Source organism: Pseudophryne corroboree, chromosome 3 (genome assembly GCF_028390025.1).
Source record: "Pseudophryne corroboree isolate aPseCor3 chromosome 3, aPseCor3.hap2, whole genome shotgun sequence".
Lineage (NCBI taxonomy): Eukaryota > Metazoa > Chordata > Amphibia > Anura > Myobatrachidae > Pseudophryne > Pseudophryne corroboree.
In genome coordinates, this window is record NC_086446.1 from 420,068,304 (window position 1) to 420,094,258 (window position 25,955).

A 25,955-nucleotide genomic window follows, 5' to 3' on the forward strand; every position below is an offset into this window, starting at 1 on the left:
TGAGGCAACGACACTTGCAGCTGTCGAAATCGATAGCTGCAGATGTTGAAACGGTCAGTGCCACTGACCGTTCATACATTGCTCCGCACATCCGTGCGCTATCTTACAGAGCATAGCAACCCTGTCATTTAACACTCATTGCGTCCTTAATACATAGGGGAGAAGCGGTATCCCCACTTCTCCCCCATACTGAGTCTCCTCACATCTACTTCACTGATTGCTGTTGTTCAAATTTTTGGAAATGGCAATAGTGATCTTCTCCAATTTAAGCATTTCAATCAGCCTATGTCAACTGAAAGAAAAACAGCAGTTACCAAATTCTGAATATGTTACTCTCTGCCATGTAATAGGAATGTTACAATACACCTTTTTTTTTTCTTTTTGCTCCCGGCTCCCTCTGCATCATTTCTAAAACTGGAGACTGATGGGGCATAGAGGCAGAGGAGCTAACACACTACTTTAGAATTCTTTGCCAGCTCCCAATAAGCCACCGTCTATTCCCCTAGTGTCTACAGCCACCAGTGTCCCCTGTGGAATCAGAGAAACGGATATATTGGTAAGTACCAAAATCCCATATTTTTTGTAACACTTCATTTCAAGTTTCCAAACAAATGCATATTTATTTATTTACATTCCATTTAATACTTATGCTGATCCCTGGAAATAACATAACTTCAAATCATAAATAATATTATAAAATATGTTTTGTTTATGAATGCAATGCTGTCTTTGTTGGTGCAACGAAATTCAAGCTTTCTCCTTATAGGATTGTAATTATCTACTCCAATATGTTTAATAGGATAAATATTTTAAAGGAACATTACAAGCAAATTAATATAATGCAAAGTACTTAAATGAATATAGTGTATTGTTTAAAAGATTCCATTTAAATTAAAAGTAAATAATTGAATACATGCAAGGCCTAAATCAGTACATTTCTGAGGGAACAAAATTGTTTTCTTCATTGATTCCTGCAAATGTTGTTCTTCAGTAACCCCTTTGCATTTGTGAAACAATTAGGGGATAAATCATGTTCTTCTTTTGGTTCCTCCTTTTGGTAAAATGTTTCAGCTCACAAACAAGGAGCCATGCAGTGATTGAATGCATTATAGCTGTATTGTGCAAGATCACAGTCAGAGGAGGAAGGGTTAGTGTGGTAAGAGTACATCATTTTTAGTTTTACTGTAAGATATGATCTGCAAACATGAAATGTACTCAGGAGAAAAGAAACAAAGCCTTGTTATTTAGCAGAACAATCTCTTGCAATGAGACATAGTTATACTAAGTTTCAATTTGCCCCATTTCCATATGATTTAGGAACTGATGCAGGGGCTGGTGGGAAACTTTCAACCTGGGGGGCAGACTCAAGCAAGTGGCCCAGCCAGGGTCGGACTGGCCCACAGGGGTACCAGGGAAACCACCGGTAGGCCCCACTGCCCGAGGGCCCACTCCTTCCTCTAGGGATCAGGTTCCAGACTGTGTACTTGTATTATACATGGTAGATATGTTGCATTACACTGCACAAGACTATTGTGCATTTCAAGCCTCTGTGGAGGCTGGCCACACCCCCTTTGTAGACTGGCCACACCCCTAAGTATAGGCCCCTATCACTGCATTCCCCCGGTGGGCCCTTCATACCCCAGTCCGACACTGGGCCCAGCTACAGGGGCATCCTCTGCCTACCTCCGCAGTCAGGTGGCACTAGAACACTTAAATTGCACTGGCCTAAAGGGCAGATAGCCCCCTGCCCCCCTGCTCAACCAGCCCCTAATCTGATGGGGATATAGTTATGGGATTGGCAAACAATATGTTGACAGTCACAATGTTGATTCCAGAATGCAGGTGCTGGCTTGTTGTGAAGGTTAACATGCTACTTACAGAATGTTACAGTAACTGGATTGGCAGTACAACATTCAAAATGCTTCTAGTGCTAGCATCTATACAGTTTTAATACAGATTCAGATAACATGCTGTAAGTAGTGTATTATATTTCTGAACAAGGTGGCACCTAACTTCTCGGATCAACATCGTCACTATAGAAACTGTAGACTGTCAATCCTACACATCCATCCCATATGATGACAAAGAGACTTATCCAGATCCCGACTGCCGGCATACCATTAGCTGGGCGAGCGCAAATGAGCTCCTTGTGGGCACACTGTTTATTCTCCCTCCAGTGGGGTCGTGGACCTCCAAGAGGGAGAATAGTTGTCGATATGCCAGGTGTCGGGATTCCGGCGTCAGTATACTGAGCGCCCGGATCCCTAAAGCCAGCATGCTGAATACCACCCGTGGCCTCACTATGACTACAGAAATAGTTTAAATCACAATGAAAATATATTGAAGTAAATGGTGAGATCGTGCAGCTAATAAGTAAACAAGTGGTTCGGAGCATCCTAATTGTTCTGCAAAACAGTCACTTATTTACATTTTTTCATTACTTATAAACAACAGTGCATGCTTCCTATTCCCCAACAATTGTGCATGACTCATTCTTTATTTCTGTAAAACAAGTGCTATGGGCAGTGTAAAGCGACTTTATAAGCGCTGCTCCTGCAGTTGTCATATATTTGAATCAGAATGGGGGGAAAAAAACAGTTTAAAAAAAATAATAATTTGTGTTTAAACAGTATTTTTTTCATTTAAACCATTTTTTTTTTGCATTAATGTTTTAATGAGAAGAACATGGAATCCTGCTTATTATACTAATACTTTGAAACATTGCTATTTGAAACCTTGATCAACTGTTGTAATGCTTTCTAACAATAACAGTCCAAAGTTATTAGGCTTTGCCATAATTTTTTTTACATATTTCAATAAAAACTATTTTTTAAAGCTTATTATTCCTTTTACATCTGAATATATGTAGATAGACTAAACGTACAGTATTAAAACATACAAAGTACTGTACACTCATAAACATCTCAATAGGACTGAAGGTTTTGAATTGAAATAAACACGAAAGAGGTGTTTCTCTGTGTATTGCCTCTTTCATGTGTTGGAGTTGTTAACCCTTTAAGATTGAGAATGTTAGTTGTGGTTTTCTCATGTCTTGTATAATTGTAGGGGAGGAGTTTGTGGAGTCTTGGCTGATGCTAGGCAGGTATATGGTTCACCCTCCCACCCTGCCTATATCTCTGTTGTCTGTGTGAATTTACTGCATTGGTTCAGCTCATTCAAATGAATGTGGACATGAATGTGGAATAATACTAGGGATATTCCCTTATAACAGGATTTTTTTAAAGAAGTCAAGGTGCCGTGCCTATAGTCACAGCATAGAAAAAAAACAACCATTTGGTTTAACCCAGCAAGTCCTGATTTGAATAAAATGTGTGCGTTTTTCACACTTGCAACCAATCAAAGCAGTGATCATTATCAATTTTGAAATCATTACTATTTATTTTGAAATCATCACTTACACCAGGCAGGAGCTGACACAAGTCAGACCTCTCCAGGAGGCTGCATTTGATACTTTTCTGTGGCGATTCTCAATTTATGAATATATACTCACAGTGCATATTAACTTACTGTACTTTTTCTGCAGTTACATACACTACAGTCGTATTCACACCCACTTACTTTGATTCCAGAGACATTCTACCTCAGTCTCAGCCCATAGTGGCAGAGAGTCTCAAGTCAGACCTGTCACCTGAGACAGAAAAAAGATGCAGATGGTAAAAAGACACCTGTGTTCAGTAAAGACAACACAAGTAACAGTTCTCAATACATTGAGCTCAGGTGAAAACTGCATAATGGTAAGCCTCTGTGAGATGTTGCACGCTTTATACTGTATGTCCATCCCTAATTCACCTGTAATAAAATTCAAATGTCACAGATAGACCAATTGATTGCAAAAATTATATAAATATTGTTTAGTTACTGGCCTATAAGGTAATAGACATCTATTTGGTAGGTACTGCCATTACAATGTACTTTTTGCCTACATGAAGTAGAATTGCTTCTTTGCAAGGTGACCCAATATTCAGCTAACAATTCAATATAAATGTGTGACATAACTGAGGGACAGGATTAAGCCTTGGTGGGCCCAGTGCACTTAAGACAGGGGGCCCGGGGGAATGGAGTGTGTATATTATAATGTGCATACCTCCCAACATGACCCATTCCAGGAGGGAAAAAATGCTCTCTAAATGCACTACCCTGTTACAGTGGTGCCGAGAGAGGAGGGGAGAGGGTACAAATTACCCGGGCCCAGGTCTGATAGAGGGGCCTAGTGAGGGTCAAGTAGGGGCCCAGGCTTCCTCCCACTTACCTGGCAGCAGCTGCAGCTTTTCTCATCCCAGCACACTCTGCTGTGTACTGGGCTGCAGTGTGGCCATGGAGGTGCCTAAAATACTCTTTTTTTCAGTATTTTTTTCTAAGGGTACATCACCACACCTCCTGAGATTAGGCCACACCCCTTTAAAAGTACCTGGGCCCAGCCCGGCTCTCGACTGCCGTGCCCTGTTAATATGTGATTGGCGTCACCTGTGTTGAACTATTAATTGATCATATAATTAAGAGGAAAGCCAAGGTAGAGAGCATTTTATTCCTCATCGAATTGGTAATGTTATGAGGTATGGATTGTATATATTAAATATAAACCAAAAGTGTATATTAGATTTAAACTAATATTTTAATAATGCCTGAGTACTGTTTATAGCTCCACCTAATTGAGAGACAACTATTTTATAAAGTTTTCCTGTAATGGAACAACGACAACTTAAAAAAACCTTAAAATACACATAGAAAAATAAAATCTATAATTTATCTTGCAAGATTGCAATAGCAGCAGCCTCTGTACTACTTACACACTGTGACAGGACTCAGGAGGACTCTCTGTGTATCTCTCTCTCTAGACTCGAATGCTGTCATTAGAGAACAGGTTACATAGGACCCAGACACCCAGAAGGGAAGGAGGAGAAGCTCGAATCCCTGGGTCACTTACAGCTCTCTCCCCTCCTATCTCTCCACTGGTAGGGAAGCTCTGTCAGTATCTCTTGAAACCTGATACTTCTGTGTCTCTGCCTGTACTGCATACTCTCCTGCTCACATTCTGGTTGCCTGGTTCTGCTGCTGCACAAGAGGGAGAGCTAATGATGTCAGTGTGCTCCGGCTGGGGGTCCCCTGATAGAGGGTGGGCCTGGGTTACAGTATGCCCTGCTCCCCTCCCTTAATCTGGCTATGCATAACTAAACAGGCAGAAGTCATGAAGAAGCCTGTTCAGAGTTGCCCCATGTCTAGCCACAAATGAAGCTTTAAAAAGCAGCGCCTAATGACAGCATATTTACAAACACATGCTGATGTATCAAATTGCAAGATGCATAAAAAATACATTTGTTATTAAAAAGGTTAAGGTTGGCGTTGACAGCTCAGCAAATGTTGGTATGTCAGCATTTCTCCTTGCAGCCATTTCTCCTACAAATAAGGGGTGGTGCAGGTACTGGGTCCCCCTTATCCCCCCCTCCCCCGCTCATGATTTTTTACTAGTTTCATTGATTGTGTATGTAGGCAACTTTCTGTTCCTCCATGTAACCCCATCATGTACACAGCTGTATAGTATTTTACAAGGAAGAAATGTGACATGTTGACATTTGTTTCTCATTTTACTAAGCCTTCTGTCTCATTAAGTAACTGTGTTTCAGGATGAAGACGTTTAGACCATGCTGTAGGTAGCAGCAATCTTTGTTCCTCCACTGTCAAAATGAAATTGGGAATCATGGCCTTGTACTGTAGTGTAGCATGTTTAGGGAGCGTTCCAAAGAAAACAAATACCCTAATTCCATCACAAAAGATTAGATGTAAAATAAAATTCACCTCTCTGTAATCTTACAGTGATGAATTAAAATAAATTCAAATATGACATGAAAAGAGGTTATCTGAACCACATGTAAATGTAAATGTCAAATATAGAGAACAAGACAGGAAGGGGCTAATTTAACAATATATGCATTCTTACCTCTGTAGGTTTAATTTTTTGTATTTTGCCACCTATCGCCTTAATGAGAAATATATTTTATTGGCGTCATTTGCCAGTACATGGGCTTCAAACAAAGCTTGTGCCAGCGAAGTCTAAATAGTAAAGTGATTATACTTCTTGATTCAGTCACTGTAAAGAAGGAACAGTAATTACCAGAAAAGAACGTGGAAAAAATGACGCTCATAGGCTTCAATAGGATTATTACACCATCTGTTAACTTATGTGCCTTTCGTAGCTTAGTAAATGGAGCATTTTCATAGTCCCCAGAGAAACCTATGGTGGAGTAAAGACTGGGAGAGCACCAGGTATCTCCCATCTCTGCCACAGTCCGATTTGGTAAATACCTTGATGCTCAAAAATGCAGCAAACTTTGGAAAACACTCTTTTCCTACAGATTCAGGCATTTTTCAGCTTAATAAATAGGCCCTCAAAAACTAGAAAAACATTTTTTTTGAAAAGGACAACAATAACAAGATCCAGTAATAACGTATATTTTTTGGCATTTGACATTAAATGTACAGACAATCTGTGAATATTCACAATCTATTCCTGCAAATAAGAGTTGTAAATTGTATCTACACAAACATAGCTGTAAATTGTTTAGTAGTCACACAGGTACTGTACAAGACCACATTTTAGCAGTTAACTAATCAGTAAAGAAGAAATGTTGTGTTTTTTATTGTTTAAAGAATCTGCACAGTTGCTGAGTGATTGCGATAACTTACCTGCCATATCTTGACTTGGCCAATTAGCTGACTACATCTCGTATTAGTACCTGGTTTAACAAGAGACTTTTTACTGTCATTTTATGTCAAACATTGTTTTTGTAAAATGGGATCTTGTTTGAGAACTTGCTAATATAAAGTGGTGACTTTTTTGAATTGCACATTTCTAAATTACATTTCTTTCCCCCTTGTAAGAAGCACTTTGCAAAAGAAGATTTCTTGCAGATATCTTCTCTTTATCCTGTACTGAGAAGCATAGGAATCATTCCGTGACAAGACATAAGCCATCAACGGTCTACGTGATCATATTGGGAAGTGTTCACCCAAGTCTTGGTTACACTTAGTTCTAGCCTCAGCTCTAATGTATTGCATAATACTCTCACAATCTGCCCACAACATGCACTTAAGATAACTATATAGTAGTTACAGTATTACAGGAAATCAATCATTTATAGATTTAATCATTTTTACTTGCTTTATAAATGCTACTAGCAATCACCTGTTTCGTAACATTTTGAACTGTTACTGTAATAACAGAAATATCTGGTCTATTATATAATCCCCCACTGTTTCAGTTTAGCACAGGTGCAGTAGAGAGAGCTGGAGGGAGGACCCGTCCCTTCCCTCACAGCTCTCACTGGCTGCCTAACTCCAAAACACACAGCCTCTGTTTTCCCCCCAGCCATTGTCATTTGGAAGTACAGGACTGTTCCCTGAGTCTTGTCAGCACCAAGAGCCCATGATACCCTAGCCGCTGCTCCCATGGGGTGAAGTCAAGACAGAGATTATAAAGAGGATGAGGGACATTGATAAAAAGCTCCAGAGAAAGAGGTCATGGGGGGATAGAGATGAAAGACAGAGAGATAGGGGTGGCAGAGATAGGAAGGTAGGGGAACACAACTGTCTACACCAGGAGCTACTGACCACCCCTCCTGTGCCTGCCCCCCACCCACCTCCCATGGAAAACCCTTACCTGTGACCCCCAGGAGAAGAGAAAGGGATTGGGACAGGGATCAGAGAGAGGTAGATAGGTAGATATAAAAAACTGAAATAACAGGAAAATTGCTAAAAAAATACTAGTCTCATATCAGCTTAACATATGCCCCCACCAAGTACAACTTCCAGGTATTTCAGTCATGCACTGTCCAATGCCTGCCTGTGCCAGGCAATAAAAAGTGCATCTCTGTTATGACAGATTTTCCTCTCCCACTTGCTCTGTTGGCTTTTTCCTCTGTCTCTTCTTGACTCACCCCATTTTTACTGTAAGACCCCTTTATTTTACTGGCTCTATTTCCATGAACTGATCCGTGGCACCGTCTTCATGAAAAGAATTGACCAGTAACGCTGACTTCTGCATTACTCACTTTAGGGTTCATGCATGATGACTCCTGGTTGACTTTGACCACATGTCCATCTGGAAGTTCACTGAACATGCTTTAATGTAATAGTCTACAGCATACAGTATCACCTATAGAAATGGACATGGGTGATTTACATTGAAAGAGAAGCAATCCAATAGAGAGACATTGCTGGGTTAAATACATTATACTGCCAATTATAATGTCTCTCACCAACCTGGGTCAGCTCATTTGAGCTCAGGTTTCAGTTTACTGTTTCTGGGAGGCGATTGTCTGCCCTTCCCTGTGAAGAAGTAGGAAAGCTTATTAAGGAGCAATTTCCAGTAAATAAACATAAGTGAAACAAAACTTTGTATTGTTTCTTAATGAAACAAATTGCTACATTGATTTATTTTTTACTTTTGCGGAACACATCACTATCACTGAGTATAGTTTCATTTTCATTATTAGTACCAAACATCATATTTGCAGTCTCATGTATTTGTTCCTCCTGTTTATACTGGAGCTGTGGGAACCATGTTATACTGTATATTGGGGCAGATGTATTATAAGCCTTGAAAAGTGATAAAGTGGAGGGTGATAAAAAGTGATAAAGTACCAGCCAATCAGCTCCTAACTGTCATGTTACAGGATGTATTTGAAGAATGACAGGAGTTGATTTGTTGGTACTTTATCACTCTCCACTTTATCACTTTTTAAGGTTTATTGCATCTGGCCCATTGTTCCTTCTGTCTATGAGCAAGTTATAGTTCTGCATGCATTAGAAGGGAGCTTATTATAAAATGAAAGCTGAAACAGCTTTTAGAATGCTCAGAAGTAGGTATACAACTCCGTAACAGGGACGCAGTGTGTCCTTTGCCGGCCCCCCAAACACTTAACATCAAAGTATCACACCTAGGCATGGGGCTTATCTGCCATAAAATTCCATATTTCTATGTTACATCATACGATTGTCAACTTTTTTGCTTGGGGGGGGGGGGGATTTTACTCTGCTCCCTGAGATATGGTCAGCATCCTGTTTTGTTACCGATGGCTTTGGCTGATTCAGTAGAGGATGACCTGGAATAGGGGGATTTCTACCTGGGATCACTCTGTGTGCGTCAGTTACATCTCTACCTGCTGACCCATTAAACACTCACCTGGCTCATGCAGAGTAGCTTGTTTTGTGCACTCAGACCAAGTCGTAGCTTGTACATTAAAGGTTCCTCCGTCTGGAAATGTCCTGGAAAGGAGTTATTCTGAACAATTTTCCTGAATACCTGCTTAGAGTCTCTCTCTAACTGCCATCCTACGGGCCCGATTCAGAGGTGCGGGCAAACCACGTGCTATTTTTATGTTGACATAGTAAGTGATTGAATGCTACTGTGCATGAGCCAAAAATTCAGAAAACCCTAAGCCGCATGTGTTACCCTGAGTGTACCAGTGACGTGCGGTGAGGTGAGATGGAGCCTTTCCTGTCATATTCCAGTATACGCCAGAGTTTTGGTTATATAAAGTATATGAAATAGACAAAGAATATATTAGAAATACATTCTTTGTATTATTCTAATCATTTTTATAGACAAAACTCTGGCTCCTACAGTATATCGTGTGTAAATTTGGCTCTGGTACTAGCCTGTGCTTTCTCAGCCATGAATCTCACCACACGTCCCTGGAGTGTATATACAAAGATGCTATTGCATTCTGGACCGATGGTATCAGAAATGAAGCTGTAGAGCAATGGCTGTTCCTGGGTGGTGACTAGGAGGTGGCCTGAAGTAAATGCAAAAAAATCTATCTGGTGGACATGCAATGGGAGTGCTGCCGGCCTGTCAGGGGAAGTGGCTGCGTTCTCAGACTCACAGCTGCTTCCACAGAGGCCATAGTCAAATAGGGAAACTGCACCTGCCATGGGGGTAGTGGCAAGTGTTGATGGTACGCAGATGATGAACTGTCTAGAACCACCAGCGGTATTACAGTGTACATGAATACTAAAAGTGGGTGTCTCAGGGCTTACACATTCAGGCACACACTAGTACACAAGACTAAAGCTAGCATTTGGATATTATCGCACCCGTGACTCTTAAGGTGGGTACACACTGGAAAGATATATCTGCAGATCAATTGATCTGCAGATATATCTATGGACGGATCGGGCAGTGTGCTGTGCATACACACTGCCCGATCCGTTGGGGACTGACGCCCGCCCAGTTCAGCTGTCAATCACCGCCGGCCGCCGCAGCATGTGTACGGGCGGTCGGCCGACCGCCGTACACACACAGCGACGCGCCAATATATCGGTAGATATATTGGCCATTGGCTGTGCTGTGGGGCCGACTCGATACGTCTGTGAACGATGGAGTTCACAGACGTATCGGCCGTACACACTGGCCGACGGACCCACAATATATCGGCCGTTCAAGAGAATGGCCGATATATTGGCCAGTGTGTACGGGCCTTTACAACAGAGGTTAGAGCAGACGCAGCAGCACCCACCTCTGAATCAGGCCCAATATCTCTACTTTCCTATGCATCCAAGAACCTTCAGCAACTTTCCTATCAACATCTTACCACATCACTGTCTACTGGACACATTTCTATGTGGATTACATACCTCCATTACAAACTGCCCTTACTAAGGTCACTAATGTTCTCTTCTCTGCTACTCTTACTGCTTGTCCTGTCCATTGGTCTCTCTTCCCTCTCCAACTGCCCCTTCTCCATCTTTTCCTCTGATTTCATCTCTCCTCCTGTCTCTACCAAGGGCCACCATCAGGAGGGACTGGATACCTGAGCATGGACAGAGAGGGGGCAGGCCCTTGGCTTCTACAATGATGAAAGTAAGGGTACGGCTGGTACGGCATACCATTATGAAAATAGTAGTCATGCTGCCTGATCACCTTATTGCTGCAGGGAGCCAACACCAAAGGCTGCAGTCAGGGCTGCAGGGAGCACAACACCAAACTCGTCACTCCTCCTGTCAGCAAAGACTAGTGGTGACCATGCACCTCCAGCATGATCCTGTCTGCCAACTGAGGAAGCGGAGCATGCAGGTAGTCAAAAGAAGAAGGTAAGTTGGAGGTGGCTGGCTCATGTGACACAGGAGACTGGAAAGACAGGGGCCAGGAGGCTGGAGTGGCATGGGGCAGGAGGCTGGAGTGACATTGAGCAGGAGGCTGGAGTGACATGGGATAGGAGGTTGAAAAGACAGGAGGCTAGAGTGGCAGGACCCAGGAGTGACAGGGGGAAGGAGGCTGGAAAGACAGGTTGCAGTAAGCTGGAAAGATAGGGGACACAATTCTGGAAAGACATGGGACATAAGGCATGAAAGATATGGGGCAGGAGGTAACAAAACTGGTTGAACCTCAGTTGCATGATGATGCCATTGGTTATATTTCTACACAAACAGGTTTCTTCGATAGCTTCAGGACCATGAGATGTCTTACATAATAAGTGAATACCAACTGAAGACTTTGGGCCTAATTCAGTAAGGATTGTAGATTCTGCCCGCCCACCCACTGCGATCATGCTCTAATTGCGATTGCAACACAATTAGAGCATGGTCACAGAAACTAGTGAAGCCAGGCTGCGTCACCAGGAATCTCGCTGCCAGTTTTTCGATCAGAGCAGCTGCATGTGATGACACGCAACCAGCCCGAAAATGCCACCAACACGCACTGGTTCCCCCGATGCCGCTATAAAAATGCTCGATCACCATCCCCCACCCACCCCGCAAGTGCCTCTTCTTATCAATCAGGCATAGGCGTTCGCAGTTAATGCGAGCTGACTGCAGTGCATGTGCAGGATGGGACCAATTGCAGTAGCATTTGTGATGCAACCTGAATAAGGACCATTGTCTGCTAAGGGAGGATCAGTTTCTTCAGAGGTTCCCCATTGCAGAGAAACCACCATATTGGCTGCTGGTCCATGAACTCCGATTGGCTCACTGGCAGCTCTGTAGTAAGAATAGCGTCGTTGCTCTGTCCCTCCGTGGATGCCTGCCGGTGCATAGGCAGGCAGCTGGCATGGCCTCCAATCCTGACTACAGCTACCAGGGCCCCATCTCAGTCCGGGCCCAGGAGTGGAGTCCCCAACTTCCAACCTTGATGGCAGGCATGCCAGTAACTATGATCCTGTATGTCCACTGACTTTATTGCTCCCCACACAAAGTTTCATTACTTGTATTTAGTAACGTTACTGTCTGAGGCTCTCTAATATTTCCCTCACTTTCACAATACACGCTGCATTTGGTTGTATGTATTGATGGACAATTGTATTGTTAATTCCTGTATGGTGCTGAGACATCAAATAAATAAATAAATAAAACATAATGCTGCAGGTGGCTCCTGATCCCTTCATGTCACTGGCTGGAATGAGAGACGGGCGATCCCTTGCCAACTATATACCCCTCCTTATCCCTCCATCAGGTATTAATTACACACGATTTGCTCCATATCCTTGGCACACAAGATTTCCCAGATACTGAAGAGCAGTAGAGGGGTGCTTAGTTAGTCCCATATCCACAACTAGCATTAAGCTACTCTTTTGATAGCACTGTATGTTTGAATATGCACATTAAGCATATAAAGTTTATATGATTGCACAGCATTATTCTGTTTCTTCAGCCTTATTCTATTAGCCTACCTCCCAACTTTTGTAATTTCTAATGCGGGACATGCCGTGCCAAAGGAGCGTCTGCGACCGGAAAATGGGTCGGGCCTCTAGAAAAGGGGTGGGACCTCGAGAAAAGGGGTGTGGCATCACAGGTCCTCCCCTTTTTTAATGTTTTGGGTTCGTGCCCAGCGCTCCCTGTGCAGCCCCTTCCTCTCCTCCCTGCATCTATTCAGAGATCACCGGCTGTTTTGCAAAGCAGAGCAGTGGTGATCACTGGTTCTCCCACCAGCCCCCCCTCCGCTCCACCCATGGGACACTGCGACCCGTGGGAGGGACAGTGCGACAGTTGGGAGGTATGTATTACACCTGATTCTTAGTTGCATACAAAGTGGCTATAGTTGCAGGCAGCCGTGGAAGCCTGATTTACTATATTATGCTAATGTGAAAATTCAGATATCTTATGCAGGGATTTATGAGTGTGCAAGTGGGAAGCCATGTCGCCCATTCATTTTATGCAAGTGTCATCATTAATATGGGCACTTTCGCCAACCCCATGCTAGGCATGAGACTCATCAGAGACACATTTCCCTTCCCTGTATGCACCACTTAGACTCACACAGAGGTTGGTTCCACGCACTTGCATTGTCACCACCTAGGTGTCATCCAGAAATACCCAAATTCACTGAAAGGCAGATATGGACAAGTTCTGTTAGGACATATGCAAATATGCATTCATTCAATCTGCGCATGCACTATACGAAAAATTCACAATTTGCTCCCGTACACAATGATCCGTCCAACGCAGAATCAGGCCCAATATGTGGCTCCTCAGTAGTTGTGGCAATACAAGTTTCTGTATGCCCACCAGCCTGCATGGGGTAGTCGTTATGCTCACCAGCTTGCATGGGGTGCTCCGTATACCCTACCAGTGTCCCTGCGGGGGCTCTGTATGCTCTGCAGGCCTGCTTGAGGTACTCGATATACCCTGCCGACCTGCTTGGGGTACTCCATATGCCTTACTGGCCTGCACGGGGTGCTCTTTATTCCTTACCAACCTGCATTGGGTAATCCAGATGCCCTACCAGCCTGCATGGGTAATCCATATGCCCTGCCAACCTGCATGGGGTGCTCTGTATGCCCTACCAGCCTGAATGGGGTAATCTGTATGCCCTACCAGCCTTCATGGGGTGCTAGGTAACCTAGAGTAGCAGACAAGCTCACTATTCAGTACTGCACAGATGTCAATTGGAAAAAACCACTCTCTTACCCAGGAGAACTTAGCTGCTATTTAACACTGGGCGGGGAGCAGACGTTCCATGCACTGTTTTATTTCATGGCATTACAAACCACTAAATGGTTACTGCACCCTGTCACATACAATCAGAGCAGTGCGTAAACTAGATGGGAAGGCAGCTCTCTGAGGCTTTTAAAGTTAAAAGCTTGGATAAGATTGAATTTGTGAACCGATAATGCATACTACCCTCCTTTCTCTCTCTCTCTCCCTTTCCCTCTCTGTCTCCAACATTCTTTTTCTATGCTCAGAAATGTTTTGTATTTTTAGTATTTTTGCTTCACTGAAATGTGTGCATGTAAATCATTAGTAACCAAAACTAGTTCCTGAAACATTCCAAATTTCTGTCAATGAGGGCGAAGCATTTTTGGGCCCCTCAGGTTAAATATATATAAATAAGGGATCTTACCATGTTCACAAATGTATATGTAACAGTTTTAAAACAGTTACAGATCTGAAGTTACAAGTGATCTTCTGAGCGAGCTGACTACAAGAAATTAACTTTCACTATGCAACTAAAGTCTCTTCTACAACCCATCCATGTCCCAATATTTCCAGTGATAACGGCGTTATATGACGGTACATGTGTATATGTAGGGGGCATGGCAATCATATGATTTCAATATGATTATTATTATGTATACATAATAATGTGATTGACGGGTTACTAATTTTACATTAATTTATATGTGTGTACTAACTGAACAAGTTCCGATGTGACATGGCTAATCAGCCAAATGAATAATATTGGGAAAGTTGTTTTGTCTTTTGGAACTTAGGGGTACATTTACTAAGCAGTGATAAGAGTGGAGAAGTGAGCCAGTGGAGGAATTTACCCATCAACCAATCAGCAGCTCTGTATCATTTTATAGTATGCAAATTATAGATGTTACTTTAGGGCTGATTGGTTGATGGGGAAATTTCTCCACTGGCTCACTTCTCCACTCTTATCACTGCTTAGTAAATGTATCCCTTAGACCTAATGTCTTATTGAAGTCACTAGTTTCTAACAAAGTTGTAAAAAAAACCCTCTCTTGTGGATATTAGTTTGCATGTGATGATTGTAATGAGGCCCATACATTAGGGGAGTATCAGGGAAATCTGCATCTGGGGATTGGGGAAATCCAACTTGTTGGAAATCCTCAATTTGCCGATTCAGCCCAAAAAATTACCAGGATGGCAAGTTGGGGATTTTTAACATGCTGAATTTTTCTTTTTTGCAGATTCCCCGATGGACCACTGACCAACAGTGTCCACTGATTGACAGATAGGCATCAGAAAAAGGAGGAATCGGGACATAGATATATGGCTCACATACATTCATGGAAGTGTGACACGAGACAGAATATTTCTTGACAGTCCCAAATTTTGTTTTTACAATTTCGATTCTCTGGGTCCAGACTTGTCTGAAAAGGGGCATGCATTTGGCAGCAATGGCTTTGGAATGGTTATGCTTATCGGAAAGTAGAACAAATTAGACAATACCACCAATCAGGCATTTAGTACATGTAGCAACCCCACATATTTATGTAATATGTTGACAGTCTCAGTGGTTGGGCAGTACAAGTTAAATATATATTGAATATATATTTCTGGATACTGAGATTAGACAAAATTTAAAATAGTATTCGGACCAGTATTCAATTAGACCCAGTAATGTTTCTCCCTCAAAAAACAGGATAGCACAATTTGTTCCTGATGGTCATTATTGGGCTATTCAAGTAAAGCTTGTTTTTCACAGGAGAAAAATGTCCCATTTTCATGTGACAACACATGGGATCTGGTATAAGAATCCATCCCATGTGTTATCGCTGGCTCTGAGGGCTGCTTTATGGGGATTATAGTCCCTGATAAGTGTTGGGTAATGGGGATATTTGAATACCCCCCCCCCCCCCAGTGAATCAATTAGCTGTGTTAAATTACCACAGCTAATTGAATATCCCATTATTCTTACATGGTAGTAGATCTTTCTACATCCTCTTCTGGAAAGGTTGATATTTACGCGCCAATAATGTGCACAAATATAACTCTGCTTACAAATAAGGTCTTTTGTTTTATTGCTCATTGCAGAGGGGAAAAAAATAAACCCAATCATAATTTTGATAAATAGAAAATGCAACAGATCTAAAGGAGCTTGTAAGTATGTACAGTATATATGCAAATCACTCATCCATACTATATAATTATAAACTGTATGTGAAAATATCTAACGATATCAGAAGGCACAAATAAACGCAAAGAGTATGTTTTACTTTAAATACTTAAGTAACTCTATTGAATTTTAGATTGATTGCCAATTGTCTATCTGGAAATGTAAGAAAAGAATAACATAAGCAGATCAGCAGCCTAAAGGGTTGCACTGAGAATCAGCTGTGCAGTGTAACTCTGACAATTCATTTTGCCTAATAGTTTTGTTTTAACATCATTTCCAGCATTTTTATTTTAGAAGGAACAGAGTAACCCAGCAACCAGCCGTGCCGGTTCCCCTCACTTTCAGCCCTAGTCCCGCTTCAGTCTTGTAGTTTCATGGCAGACAGAGGTGTGCCCAGCACATCTACTACTCAAGGAAGGTAATGAAACAGCACTTCTCATCAATTGTACAAACTACCGTAATCATTTTCATCTGGGCTGTGTGCACACTACAACACAACAAATTTAGCAAGAAAGTAATTACAACAATTTAGAGCTTTTTATAAAAACAAAAACAAAAAAACTGTCAATACGTTTAACTAATCCCCTTCACTTTGCTGTTGTAGATTGGAATCCTACCCCTCTGCTTCACTAGTTTGGAGTTTCGTCAAGAGACAATCTCCCCTTCTAGGCTCTGGATGGTATTATAGGGATCCGCCCAGCAACATATGGACCTGCATTCTTGCTGTCATATTTTAGCACTGGGCCAAGTGAGATAATGTAGGAGAAAATATATAGCCAGGATCATTATGCAGTACATAATTGCAATCATCATAGCATTGTTTCTGTCGCTCATTTATAATCGGTTATTTTCTAATCACGTGGAGAGTTTTACTGTACAGTCCTGAGTGTCACTGTCATCATTGCATAACTTGTGATAAGTGTGACTTGCACAGATTAGGCACAGCATCCTGTAGAAGTACTGTATTTGGTCACAGTGTGGTTTGTAGTGAGCCTTTAGTCAGCAGAGCTGGGAGTCTGCATTAAGAGATTCAGTCTGGCCTCTTCATGAGGAATTGTAGAAAAAAAGTGAGTCAACTGACTTCTTTCATATTCAGCCAGCAAGGACATAGGAGTGAGGAATTTACATGGAAATTAGACTAATGATTGAGAATTACAAATGAGTACAAGCAGACTTTCTCATACAATGTTTGTATAGTACTGCTAATTTAAAAAGTACAACCCTACTGCATAACATAGGGGAGCCATCTATCAAAATCACATATACTATTCAGCTTTTCCTATTAAAATATAATTACTCCTAAGCACAGTAACGGAAGGACAAGCCGTTACACAGTGTGCAAAATGACAGCAATGCAATAGCCAAGTTCTGCTTTTGCTCCTCTGTTCCGCAGAAATTCCAATCTTATTTGTGTATTTGCATTCCACATTTGCACAGAAATGATAATTCACAAATAGAGCTGTGGTGACAGCGGGGTCATTTATTTTTCTCTGAGTATTACAATGATAAGGTCCAGGTTACACGCAGATATAGGGGACAGATAGGGGACAGACAGTTCTGTGCTCACTTAAGGCCAAATTCCACTGGTGAAATGTGTTAAATTCCCAAATGCAGAATATACCGCAAAGCAATATGGAAATTTTAACCCATGCCTATTCCATACTCAACTCTCCTGAATGTACAGGAGAATTACAAATTCTGGGGTGTTCTCCTAAATTCCCAGAAGAGCTCCCCACATCCTGGCTAATTCCTTAGTGAAGTGGATAAGGGCCGGGCTGGATGACGAATCATGAAACACTGCATTGCACATAGGGTCCAACCAAGATGACAGCATGTATTTGCCACCTTACCACCATTCCACCACCTGACATGTCGGCAAGTATTCTGTAAGTTCTCCCTATTATTGAGAGATTCATTGTGAATAAATTGTTCAGAAAGCTGCGATCGGCTAAATTGTTTTTGTTACACAAAGCAGCAGCAGGTCACACGTGTGGACAAGGCTATATTCCTAGGGGCATGCCTAGGCCTCCTGAAGTGCCAATCCCACTATGGTGACCATCAGGGCAGTGGTGGACACAGTTGGCTGGTGGTTCAAGCCTTGACTGGTGGTTCAAGCACTTAAAAAAGGTACTGTGCTACTTAAATCTAATACTACTGTAAGGTAGTATTCAATGGAGAGTATTTGCTCTGGAGTAATTCATAACACACAGCAGCCCATATTGACAGTGTGTCACAGCTCTTCATTTGGCCTTTTGGAATGAGTGTGATATGTTAAAGGGGAATCGCATGCACTGAATGGATCAGGAACTTTGGGCCGGATATAATGGAGTGCGAGACGGCCGGAGCTCCGAGATTCTGGCCAAACTCGTTTTTTTTAAAGCTGCAAATATTTCCAAGGCAAAACCAACCGGGTTTTGCCTTGTAAATGTTGCTGCTTTAAGAAAAAAAAGTACGAATTTGGCCGGGATTTCTGAGCTCACACTGTCTTGCACTCCATTACATCTGGCCCGTTGTCTAATTTGTCTTGACTTTCTATTTGTCGAAAAATACATACAAATTCAGGTGCTAATTATATTAACAAACAGCTTTTAAGTGATCAAATATCAAATAAAATACTAACAGCAGCGGAAGCAGAGTACTATATGTCTGTGAATGCATACAAAATATACTATATCCTACCTGGATAGAGTGCAACAAATATTCTCAAGAGATCCTGCACAATGTTCATAAGTGGAAACTGGTATGAAACAATCTACAAGCACAAAAATAAGTTTAAATATTAGAAGCATTTATTGTACATTAAGCAACTGGTTGCTATGAACCAAGCATAAGAATAAAATATCTTAGATGTATATATGATTTTCCACTTGCCAATTCTGAGATTTATGAAGGTGTCACCAAACAGAAGCCAACCCTTCCTCCTCACCCACAGCTTCAACTTCCTGCCTTTTACTTGTATAATGCAGACATTATTTTAAATGGAATGGATTCTCAATGCAGGGCAGCTTATCATGCAAGACAGTAGGCGGAAGGTGATTTGTATGCATGATTCTCCTAATCAACAGGCAGGGGGAAGGGGTCCTAATACAAGTTTACTTCAAAGTAGAGATGTGCAGTTTGGTACTGTAAAAATCCGAATCCATCCAAAATGTGTGGAATCTGAACCAAACCAAACCCCAGTCCAGATATCCCAAGGAGATCAGATCTAAATCGAGTTTTGGTTTGTAATAATTTTTGAGATGAGCGGATTCAGTTTTACTCGGATTTACTCGGTTCTCAAAACGGCATCTTATTGGCTCACGGATGTCACTTGTTTTGGATAGCCAATCAGATGCCGTTTTGAGAACCGAGTAAATCCGAGTAAAACCGAATCCGCTCATCTCTAATAATTATACGATTTTATCTATTTTTATCAGAGTCTCATTTTTATCGGTTTTAAACCAAACCAAAAATCAAATCCGAACCAAAACTCTTAAAGAGTGGTTTTGTCAAAACCAAAACACATTGATGAATTAATTTAGAACCAAGACCAAAACCCGGGGTCCGCGCACATCTTTTCCTCAAAGTGGACATACTGTACAGTAGCCTTTGATATAAAGACATAAAAGCACACCCTGATACAATCATACCACCAAAATAGCAACAAAAAAAGTCATGTGCATGTTCCGTCATGCTAAATCCTAATGCATCTTCTTTTTGACATCTAGATCAGGATTACCCAGCAAAAAAATTGGATACCTTGAATATGTTTTAGATTTCCTAGTGCGGTAAGTGATAGCATTACCAGTTTTACATGTGTAACAAATTCAAAGTATTTACAGCAATGTGCCTTATGTTAGTAGTTCCTTATGTCGTGAGTTCCTATTGATAGGCTGCATTTCATAAATTGTCTCCGATGGGCTTAGCCAACCTGTGGTTCTTCAGCAATTATGGAACGCCATGTCGGCTGACAAGACATGTTGGGACATACTTCCACAACAGCTGAAGGTTTCTGATTTTCTATCTTTGTGGCTGTAGCGTAACAGGCACGTATCACTGCCTTAGAGACTGGCTGACAGTAAATGCATGGAATGAATTTAGCAAATTACCATGGAGACAGCGTCAAATAGGGATTTTTTTTTAGCGTCAATGTTTAATTCCAGTATTTTTCAAGTGTTAAAATACTGTACTAAGCAATGTATATTTAAGAGAATTTATAAGTAGCATTTAATTTCCTGTAGAAGACACAAGCTTATGAGGTGTATACTATAGTCCAACCTATTTTACGTTAAGCACTGTTGGATGTATTTGCGCTCCACCTAGTTTTATCTTTTACATGTCAACAGCACTATCCTGTTCCAAGTGTCTGATGGCCAAAACCAGAGTAGCACTGCGCTTACGTCACTGTGACAGGTACAGTAACATTGATCCCTCACACATCTGTAAGAGGCATGGTGTGGTTTAGACGGTGGGAACATTCAGAAAGAGTAGATGGACACTGCAGACAAGCACTATGGGCCTTGTTCAGGTTTGTTAGCAAACCAAAAAAGCACACTAATGGGCAAAACCATGCTGCATTGCAGGTGGGGCAGATGTAACATGTGCAGAGAGAGTTAGATTTCGGTGGGGAGTGTTCGAATTCAAATCTAAATTTCAGTGTAAAAATAAAGCAGCCAGTAGTTACCATGCACAGAAACAATATAACCCACCCAAATCTAAGTCTCTCTGCACATATTACATCTGCCCCACCTGCAGTGTAACATGATTTTGTGCATTATTGTGTTTTTGGTTTGCTAACAAACCTGAATAACCCCCAATGTCTCTCATCATGCAGAGCTGTGTCTCAGCACGCTTTGCTGGACACAATTCCTTCTGGCCAGCCAACAAGTGGGCAATATCTGCAAGAGTCTTTAAAAATTATGAAATTATTTGATTTAGAAAGGTTTATATAGAGTTCAAATCAATATAAGGGTTTCAAAATGTTTCATTATTGTGAAGTATTACAATGGCCTGATCCGGCTATTTCTTAATGCCACCAGGCTGAGGTATTTATGAACAGCTCTAATATGAGTTTCTTTGTAATATTGACGTTGTTAAAAAGTTAGGTCCTAATCTACAACAGAACTCCAGGTGGTCCCGGACACTATCAGATGAGAGTCCCAGCTGAGATTATGCTACTTTGTACTACTTTGTACTGTTATCTTCATCTGAGCTTTAACAGAATACTAAGCACCTCGTCTACATGTCATTCTAGGATTCTGTTCTAGTCTACTGGCTCACATTTAACTGCCTCATATACATACTATACAGGTCTGTGCAACAGACAAAGTTACAGATATGGCGTTATTTGAAAACTGTATATACTGTACTTTTTTAGCACTTTCGGCTCCTACCTTTTGGAGAGAGGGAGGCTGTCTGGGCTGCAATTCATTTCGGCCGGTAGTCAGGTCTGTTAATTGTGCATGCCACACACTCTAAAGGGGGGTACACACGGAGAGATCCGTGTTTAAAATCTAAGCAATCTAACTAGATTGCTTAGATTTTAAGCACGGATCTGCTGTGTGTATGCCCCCCAGCGATAGCCGCGCATCGCTATCGCTGGTGCTAGGCAGGTCGCTCACTTCACCGTTGTGTGAAGTGAGTGCCCCCCCCCTCACTCAGTACATCGCGCTGTGCTGAGCGGGGGGAGAGATGTGTGCTAAGCTGTCTGTGTTTAAGATCACTCAGCACACATCTCCCCAGTCAGTACCCCCCTTAACAGTGAAGGTAGGGAAAAATCCCGCATGCGCACAAAACCTGTGTTCCAGGGATTGCATCTGTTGCAGACCACAGTAGCCAGGAAGTTCTGGTGTACTAAACACAGAGGCTTCCCACTGCAATAAGCAGAAAGCGCTTTCAATGTAAAATCTATCTACTGCCAGTGCATGGACTAGGAGACCGGTGACTTACCGGGTGAATGTAGCGGGGGGTGTTAATGATATAGACATAACTATGGGGGTGATTCAGACCTGATCGCTGGGCTGCAAACTTTGATGTCCTGCGTTCAGATAGTCTCCGCCTTCAAGGGTAATGTAAATTCGCTGTGCAAGTGTGCGATCCCATGTGTACGCCGAGGTGCAAAAATCCACTTTCTGCAGTCTCTGCGCAGCCCAGAACATGCTCCTTCAGTGCGATCATATCAGGCTGATTGGGGTTGAAGCTGATGTCACACACCCTCCCTGAAACGCTTGGGCACGCCTGTATTTCCCTTTCACTCCCAGAAAATAGCCAGTTACCACCCACAAACGGCCTCTTCCTGTGAATCACTTGCGAATGTCCGTGCGAACAAATTTTTCGCACCATCCTGTCGATGACCGACGATGCCCTTTGTTGTCCAACGCGTGTACGCATTGTGGTGCATACGCATGCGCAGTTACTACCTGATCACCTGCTGTGCAAAAACGCACAGCAGCGATCAGGTCTGAATCACCCCTTATGGGTCTCCATCTACAGTGGAGTGGATGGCCCACGATTGGATCTCTGCCCTCTCATTGCTGTTATACTGTGTTTCGTAGGTCTGCGTAAAGGGAACGGAGCCAAATATGACTCAGATATTCACAATTGCATCTTGTTAGCCATGCCCCTTGCATTACTATCTGAATACATATCTTATTCAGAAACCCCCCACTACATATTAAATAGTCATTGTCAGTAGATATTAGTTTATTTTGAATACAAGAATACACTGCATATTTGTCAAATTAGGCCACGTGCCTGAACTTCCCAAACCATACCCCTTAGCACATACCATGTCCATGTGAGGGCAAATCCCATTCTGGTACTGTAGGTCACAAAGCTTTTGAGCAACAAAAATCTGTAGATTTGTCATGTTAGTGATTGCAGGAAGTTGTAATGAGCAAATAAAGGCTTACTCCAGCTCTAACTCACTCTAATTGTTTTTTCCCCCTAATAACCTTCTCTAAAAGCCGGCCGCACATTCTGACATATCCCAACATTTCAAGACCATATATGATACAGTAAATATTGTTGGGCGTGGAGGACAATGTGGCCAGAAGATAACTATTGGTCTGTGTGCATCGCCATCTTCCTACCACACTAACAAGACACACTGAAGCCAAGTACCAAATGTCAAAAACATGGCAACCTGTGGTGTGTGCCCATTCACCCCCAACTGCTTCAGTGTCTTCTTGTCCTGACGTTGACATATAAATTAGATCACATTTCAAGTGCCACTGTGCCACTGCTCAGGATAAAAGCAAGTGTTAGAAACAAGAACTGTTTCATGGCAAGTGTGGTTGATTTCAACTGGGGCTCCTTCCTTGTTCCTGCCACATCTAGTTGCAGGGCAAGCAGCAGAATTTATGTTGCCCACTACACACATTTTTTTAGGTGCCCCCCATACCAGGTCCCTGGCAGGTAGAGGCCAGTTGCATGACAGTATACCTTACATACGTTATATGGAGGTTTCTCTGCAATGGGAAACCTCTAAAGATATTGTTCCTCCCTGGGTAGATGGTGACTTCAGTTGGCATTCACTATTCATGTAGGACAACCTTTTTTCTACGAGGGCCATTTGGATATTTATAAAATCCTTCGGGGGCCATACAAGTCTGCCCCCGCGCGCGCCAAAAAAATGGGTGTGGCCAGTTCAAATGGGACGCGATACACATAATCCCCCAATAGTGCCAGGTATACAAATGCCCCCACAGTGCCAGGTATACAAATGCCCCTCACAGTGCCAGGTATACAGATGCCTCCACAGTGCCAGGTATACAAATGCCCCCACAGTGCCAGGTATACAAATGCCCCCACAGTGCCAGGTATACAGATGCCCCCCCACAGTGCCAGGTATACAGATGCCCCCCCGTCCCGCTTACCGCTCCTTTCGGCGGGGACACGGAGGAGAGCGCGGCTATGTTGGGCGGCGGCGTGTAAGACTTGAAACCAGCCACCGGTTCGAGAGCCAATCAGAGCTCGCGGACCGGCAGCCGCGGCTCTTGATTGGATGCCGGTCCGCGAGCTCTGATTGGCTCACGAACCGGCGGCTGGTTTCAAGTCCTACACGCCGCCGCCGCCGCCCGACAATAGCCGCGCTCTCCTCTGTGTGGTGACAGCTGAGACACGCTGCTCCCAGTGTCATTTCCAGCCCCAGCACAGAGTGTCACTCCCAGCCCCAGCACAGAGTGTCACTCCCAGCCCCTGCCCCCAGTGTCTCTTCCAGCACCAGCGCCAGTGTCCCTTCCATCTCAGGCATCTCTTCCAGCCCCAGCCCAGTGTCAATTTCTCTTCCAGCCCCCAACACTTACCTTCCTCTGGCTACCTGCACGATCCGTAGCTCCTCTGCTGTTTTTTTGCAGTGCTGCACTGCGTCATGATGTCATGATGCACGCTGCACCACAATACGGCCCTCTTATGCCTGTGCTCTGCTGATTACTGCAGCAGTGTAGGCAGCGTTTAGAGCAGGGGTGTGCAGGTTTATCTGGGGGGCCTCCCCAGGTACAGCTGTGCTCCCAGCTGGAATGTACGGTGAGGTAAATGGCTGCGGAGGTACTGGCTAGTACCAGAGCCAGATTTACACACAATATGAGCCCAAGAGTTGTGGGCATTGGTGGTCATTCCAAGTTGTTCGCTCGCTGCTTTTAGCAGCTTTGCACACGCTAAGCTGCCGCCTACTGGGAGTGAATTATAGCATAGTAGATTTGCAAACGAAAGATTAGCAGATTTGCGAATAGACAGTTCTTAGCAGTTTCTGAGTAGCTCGAGACTTACTCTGCCACTGCGATCAGTTCAGTCAGTTTCGTTCCTGGTTTGACGTCACAAACACACCCAGCATTCACCCAGACACTCCCCCGTTTCTTCAGCCACTCCCGCGTTTTCCCCAGAAACGGCAGCGTTTTTCCGCACACACCCATAAAACGGCCAGTTTCCGCCCAGAAACACCCACTTCCTATCAATCACACTACGATCACCAGAACGAAGAAAAAACCTCGTAATGCCGTGAGTAAAATACCTAACTTAATAGCAAATTTACTTGGCGCAGTCGCACTGCGGACATTGCGCATGCGCATTAGCGACTAATCGCTCCATTGCGAAAAAAAAATAACGAGCGATCAACTTGGAATGACCACCATTATACACAGATGCACTGTATATACTGTTGGAAATGTGTTGAGTTTTGATCAGAGATGTGCGGAAAGATAGGCAGGGGAGGCACTGCCTCACCAGCCATAGGGGTATATGCAATAGCGGGCGAAATCGCGGCAATTATCGCCGTTTTTTCAATTCGACCAAATTCGCCAGGTGAATTCCGGAAGGTGGCTTCCGGAATTCACCATATGCAATGAAAAACGGATTCGCCAGAGTCGCGGGCGAAAATCGGCCGATTTTGCGGATTTTACCGCGATTTTAAAAAACGGGAAAAAACAGGGAAAAACCCGGAAAAAAAATGGCGTGGGGTCCCCCCTCCAAAGCATAACCAGCCTCGGGCTCATTGAGCTGGTCCTGGTTCTAAAAATGCGGGGAAAAAATTGACAGGGGATCCCCCGTATTTTTAAAACCAGCACCGGGCTCTGCGCCTGATGCTGGTGCCAAAAATACGGGGGACAAAACGAGTAGGGGTCCCCCGTATTTTTAACACCAGCATCGGGCTCCACTAGCTGGACAGATAATGCCACAGCCGGGGGTCACTTTTATACAGTGCCCTGCGGCCGTGGCATCAAATATCCAACTAGTCACCCCTGGCCGGGGTACCCTGGGGGAATGGGGACCCCTTCAATCAAGGGGTCCCCCCCCCCCAGCCACCCAAGGGCCAGGGGTGAAGCCCGAGGCTGTCCCCCCCCATCCAATGGGCTGCGGATGGGGGGGCTGATAGCCTTTGTGT

General features: G+C 43.1%; 1 long non-coding RNA gene across 4 annotated transcripts in view; it reads right to left on the reverse strand.

Annotated features, from left to right (window-relative positions):
* Nucleotides 1-685: 685 nt before the first annotated feature.
* The window catches only part of LOC135057848 (uncharacterized), a 28,757-nt gene continuing 3,487 nt past the window's right edge, over nucleotides 686-25,955 (reverse strand). For 2 of the 4 annotated variants that reach the window (XR_010244410.1, XR_010244408.1), the window contains exons 2-8: nucleotides 18,776-18,848; nucleotides 8,278-8,343; nucleotides 8,067-8,170; nucleotides 6,703-6,752; nucleotides 5,957-6,106; nucleotides 3,580-3,649; nucleotides 686-1,112 (exon numbers count right to left, since the gene is read on the reverse strand). This is a non-coding gene — a long non-coding RNA (uncharacterized LOC135057848). Of the gene's footprint in view, nucleotides 1,197-3,579; nucleotides 3,650-5,956; nucleotides 6,107-6,702; nucleotides 6,753-8,066; nucleotides 8,171-8,277; nucleotides 8,344-18,775; nucleotides 18,849-25,955 lie in introns of all 4 variants that reach the window. The other 2 variants (XR_010244409.1, XR_010244411.1) reach the window with 2 other exon arrangements.